This window comes from Aptenodytes forsteri, unplaced genomic scaffold (assembly GCF_000699145.1).
Source record: "Aptenodytes forsteri isolate BGI_AS27 unplaced genomic scaffold, ASM69914v1 Scaffold119, whole genome shotgun sequence".
Taxonomy (NCBI): domain Eukaryota; kingdom Metazoa; phylum Chordata; class Aves; order Sphenisciformes; family Spheniscidae; genus Aptenodytes; species Aptenodytes forsteri.
In genome coordinates, this window is record NW_008796165.1 from 8,421,596 (window position 1) to 8,427,679 (window position 6,084).

Genomic DNA, 6,084 nt, shown 5'->3' on the forward strand with positions numbered 1-6,084 from the left:
GTTCCACAGCACTGAGAGGAAGCTGACAAGTTCTCACTCCATTTAACAATGCATTCTTGGATGAAAGTTCAGGTCTTAACTTTCATGATAGCACTTATTTGCGGTGACAAATTTAAATATTGTTTTAATTTCCACCACGAACTACATACATAGTAGAATAATCAAGGATACTTGAAGTTGGAAACTACTGGATAGCAGAACTGAGAACACATTAGAGAAGATCACATATCCTGTAGTACCACTAAGTATTTTAATTTACACAGGATACTAACTGAAGCAAGAGACAGGATAATTAAATAATTGTCATTAAATACCTTTCCAAGTATCAAATCTGTCAATCCAGACTTTTTCAAGAAAACAGCTGCATCAGAAGCTAACACTCTTCCAGCATTAGCAGAATCAACCTGGGGGGATTAAAAAAAACCTGCATGACAAACTAGCTTTTGAATTGATGCTCTTTACACAGGCTCTCAAAAAGCTAGCAAAGAAGAATGCTCAAGTTAACATAGTCACTTTGAGAACAACCTTCAGACTTTTTCTAAAAAAAGAAAAACTCCCTTTCATTAAAAACCATGTTACATTAGAAGTAAGATATTTTGAACTAGTTGCTCCAGATTTAATATTAATAGGCAGGCTTTGGAAATTGGTATCTTAAACTAACACTGCCAAATTTAAGATATATTATGCATATATATCTAAGAATCTTTCACACTACAATATGTTTTACAACATACCAGAAAAATACACTATTATCCCCATCTGTCAGTAGGCAACTAAGTCACAGGGAGAATAAGAATTTTGCCTAGATGACCCGGTTTGGGGCAGGAGCGAGGAAAGTAACACAGGTCTCCCAAGTCACAAGCCAGCACCCCAACACAAGCTTACTCTTATAGATCATCAATGAAGATTTAGATTAATTCCACTTAAAAACAGGAAAAAAACACTAATACATATGCAAGCAATTAAATTTGCACTGCTTTAAGCTTCTAACCATTTATTATGCCTGGATTTCAAGGTCTCCAGTAGAAAGTTTCAAGTACAGACAAAGGCCCAAGAATTTCTCAAGTTATGCAGTAGATAGGGAAGCTTGTTCACATTAGGTCATCATTTGAACTTATCTAATTAGCCCTTTGTAATCACAGGATTTTCTTCTTGATGCCTGCAGAACATTTGATTTGTAAGGACACAGAAGTCCCAGCGTTGATTACATTTAATTGTCCAGCTCTGAACTCATTACTGTTACCGTCTGAAAAAGAAGGCTCTGCTTGAAGATACCTTTACCACCCTAGAAGAGGAAAATGCTTACTCCCTAAAGTGAAACTTATTTACAGAATGAAGAATTTGGTGGTAGTTTTGGCAGAATATCTACCAGCATGCATTCCTCCCTGGATCAACAGGGAGATAATTAAAATAGATGGTTATACAAGCTCCTGAACAAAAACAGTACCTCAGCTATACCTTCAGGTGGAAGAAACAAGCAGTAAAACTAACGTCACATACACGAGGACAAGGAAAATAGAGGAAAAGCTGCGAGTCTTTGAAACCCTAAAGCAAAAGGATGCCTAAAAAGGGCACAGTATGGAGAAGAGGACTAAGGGTATCTTCAGTCAGTTCAAACTGTCAGGCTTACTACAACAGACAGGTAGCTGTACAGGTCCTACAAGATCTAGAGATCAAATAATATATTACATTTTGTAAATAAAAATTATATAATATTATCTTCAAAAACAGAGTCTTCCCATCTATGATCAGCTGAGACACCCTGAAACTCTGAAGAATTTGCGACATGATAAACATTTCAAAGGACAGGAAAGAGGCAACAGGTCACTTACTTTCCACACTTCCTGGAGAGAAAGAGAAGCAAAACTGAAATCGTACAAATAAATGAGCATACATGGAAAACTGAAGTACATGCACTGAAAGAATAACTTGATGTTAGCATTAGATTTCTCAGTACCCCCTTTTGAAGATCAATGCTTTTTGAGCACTTGCTGAACACTGAGTCATCATGGCTGTCTTTTAAATAGCCTGAGAATGTCTAGTGAGAACTAGTGCTTCAGATAGAACAGCAAGGTTGGGAATATACAGCAAAGCACTTGATGATGATGATGATGCATTGCATCATTTACAGTCTCATAGCTTTGGACTTAAACAAAGACTATATTTAGTATTTTGTTTGGAACATAAGACCAACCTTCCAAGCTCACAGGTGCAGCACACACAAGATGCTCAAAGCAATCAGCTCCCAACCATGGGTTTAGAACTAGCTAATGAAAGACTGTGGAGAATTTATCATTTGGAAAGCATGCTGCAGCAGATGAAGGTTGTCTGTAGACACTTCTGCTTCTAAAAGTGAACAAAAAAACTCTGAAAGCAATCCCAATAGCATCATTTAATACAAAAGCGGAAACATCTTTTGTTTTCAACATAACTAATATGATTTTAATTAGGAGGGGTTGCTTCCTATAATTGAGGATTCCCTGATCAGGGTAATAAAATTACAAACACTACAGCCTTGTAGTTAGCCTGCTCCTCAAATTTTTAAAATATCTAATTCAGTCTGTATGGGAGAGCTGTTCACATTACAGGCAATAAGTTACTGAGACACTGCATCAAATCCCCTTTTCCGTTACTGGAGTTGACCTTGCACACAAGCACAGTAATCTTGGCATCCACTCAGAAAACCTCTAGCCTAGGACTTTTCCACTCTTTTGGGAAAGTCACAAAGCAACATGGTATCAGCCGTGGGTTGGTTGTTTGTTGTTTTTGTTTTTGTTTTTTTTTAATTTCCTCACCTCCAACCCAGCAGAAGGTGACTTTAAGGGATTTAAACAGGATTCTTATTTAACCCGATATGGATACAGTTTCTTTTTGTGCAACTAATTCCCTAAATTTTTGTAACTTTTTTTTTTGTAAAGGGCTGATTTCAATTTCTTTACAAATTACTGAGTCTTGCATGCTGGGATGGGGGTACTTACTAAGCATTAAAATAGTGCAGAAAGCTGGCTTATGTTTGACTATCATGCTGAGAAGATCACTGGTGTTTGTCAGTAATATACCAGCTTGGTAGAGGTTTTTCTCTGATGTGCAAATTTTCATAGCTGTATTGGCCAACAACGCTCTTGCTGCAAATTGTTTTTTGTAGGGCCAGAAATGATTAAAAGTTAAAAACATACATCTAACGTCATTAGGTCATAAGGTAACAGTGGGACATACTTCAACTCAGGATTCATTAAGATTTCATCAGCAGCTCAGGCATACTGCTTACCTGCTACACTGCATCACATGCTTAAGTAATTTCCTATTACTTTATCACACATATTTAAATTTATCCTTTAATCTCACCCTATTTTGAGAGTCAGTCTATAAAAAGTTAATCAGAAAAACTTCTATTTGAAAAAAAAGTGTCCCCATTGAAAGGTTAAGATTTCAATCTCATTCTAAGTACAAAGCCTGGGATTTATACCCATTTCACAACACACGTTATGCAAGATGAATTATTTTAAGTTTGTGATAGAACCAGAAGTGTACTAAGCATGAGAGCTATTTCAGGTGATGAATTTCTTCTCAAGTCGCATGGAATGCTCTGAAGTGCTTTTGGTATGAAAGAATAAAAACATGCTCTACCAGCACCATAGGACAAAGTGGGAAATGTCTTTCTAACATTTCTATTCTGAAAGTTGACATCTCCTTATTTAAGGGAGGGAAGGAAAAAGTTATCTAGTGGATTTAGACACGGTACATTCAAAAGCTATTCTTTAGGACAAATGCTTGCAGAAAAGAGTTTGGCAGAGCAAGTCAGAAAATTAATCCTCTGAAAAACAAATCCATTGGCACAACTTCACTAACAGTAACATCATGTTTAAAGAATCCCTGTTCCTGTATACTACTGAGACTGCTGGACAACAAATAGTGCTCCAATTTCACTAGGCTATATATCCCAATGAATGCAAGATGTTAAGTGACTTAGGAACCCAGTATCACATTTGTGCTCAAATTCAGTTTCTTTATCCAACTTTTTGCTTCACACATCAGTGGTTAAGCAATTGCAATCAGGAGGAAGAGACAGACCGGCATGTAGCAAAGATGATACATGACAGTGATAGTAGTATTGAGCTAGGAAACCTTTTCTTCTGACCTTATAATGAACACCAGAATATGGGATTCTCCTAAGGCTTTTAATCCAATGCCTAGAGATAGACACACAGTGGATTTGTCCACCATATTGAAGGAAAACTGTGAGGGTGATACTTTCTCCTTCAACCTTCAGGAGCCATCCGAACCTAGATCAAGGTAAACTCTCTCTTGTTTGGCAATTTCAAAACTGCTACTCTCCTGTAGTGGAGAAAAACCCTTGTTAAAGTAGAATAGAAGGCTCAAGCTTTCCAGGCATCATAGGCTGATACACTTTAACTGCTGTTTTACACACTTAGTAATGGGACTAATCCTCCAAGCATAATCCAAAAATAGAGCGTGAATAGAAATCATGGTCTTCTCTCTTCCCCAGCAGATAAGCTTACATTCTAATGTTGACACCCAAAAGAAGTTCCTAAATAAAGAGGTCATATACACTATATCCTGTCTTAGGACAAACAGACAGGAACATTACCAGTTGCACAAAGGAGAAAAAACTTCCTACAGGTTGGTTTTTACATGATTCATCAATTACTCATCAGGTCTTTTTTAAAATAACATATATTATGCACATGATACAAAATATTGCTATAATAGAGTAGTTGAAACAGCTATTTTTCAAAAGAGCTGTATTTATAGGAATTAATACACTGTATTTTTGCTGGGCCTAAATATAAAAGATGGTAAATAAAATTTATATATTGTTATATTTTATTTTTATATATATTATATTTTATTTTTACATTATAAAGTAAAAAGATTTGTATCTGTTGAGTGAAGCTGCAAGAACTACATGCATTCTTTTGGCATTCAGTGGCCTTTCATCCAAATTTGACTCCTTACAGCATCCTGTAAGAACCTCTGGGGACACTCTCAGAGAGATGCAACTCTTATATAACACTAATTGCACTACAAACACAAGAAATTCAGCTTCGCTTGTAAAAAGGAGCAAAGAACATATCAATACGGTATTTTGCAAGAATTTACTCCACTCCAAAAGCTAACAGTCTGTTAGCTTTTACAGTAACATCACTGTAAAGTGATGCAAGTTATACATACCTGGCAGTTCCCTAGCAAATTAAATAAGTCATCTTACAACCAATATTAAATTTATACTGATATAGCTCAGACCTAAGTGTTAGTTATTATAAAAATATATTTTAAAGTAGAATAATTTTCCATGAACTTTTATTGTTTACACACTGTTGGCCATGCTGAAGTCCATAGCAAAAGAATACTCTTTCCTTTAAATACAAAATAAAGTTTGTTCTCTCAACAAGAACATACATACCTGTCGATAAAATTTCTCATACACAGGATTTGCACTCGATAGCTGTAAAAGAGAGAGAGAGAGATAAAATTATCATTAAAGATCCATATATCAATTCCCCTCTCCCTGGATAAATAAAGATATAAAACACTTTTTACTGGTCTCTAAAGAAGCATTAAGCATTTATATAATTCTATTTATTCTGCAAAACGATGAGGACTATAACAGCTCTTCATGCCGTAACTTTTAGAAGATGAACTTCTTGTTTTGAAGTCAGCGATACCAACTACTATCAGATTACTATCAGACAGGTCACCAGATTAGGCAACATGAAACAAGAATTCTTAGGCAAGACCGTCTATAGGCAAAAGAAAAAACCTGAAATGATACAGGCTAGGAAATGCTCTCTAATGAGTACAAAGCAATATAATTTTATTTCGTTATCCACCGCATCATTCTTTAGAATTTAGTGTCATATGCAACTAGTCTATAAAATTTTCAGATATCCAGATTAACTCCTGGATTCATAACTAAATCCACAGCAATGGTACCAAATTAAGAGAGAGTAATATTTTAACTTAGGGTTTTGTAACTTGAATCCTTGCCAGGGATAACTTCTGTCTTCGTTCCACTGCCATCTACCAGACATTCAGTGCTCACTTAAACTTAGGTGGACAAGG

The 6,084-nt window shown here is 35.8% G+C and overlaps 1 long non-coding RNA gene across 1 annotated transcript; it reads right to left on the bottom strand.

The window, feature by feature from the left end:
• Nucleotides 1–327: 327 nt before the first annotated feature.
• On the bottom strand, nucleotides 328–5,482 carry LOC109279708. The gene is made up of 3 exons (XR_002086305.1): nucleotides 5,426–5,482; nucleotides 4,139–4,335; nucleotides 328–404 (listed from the first exon to the last, which is right to left on the bottom strand). It is a non-coding gene; the product is annotated as an uncharacterized LOC109279708 (long non-coding RNA).
• Between the last annotated feature and the right edge of the window lie 602 nt (nucleotides 5,483–6,084).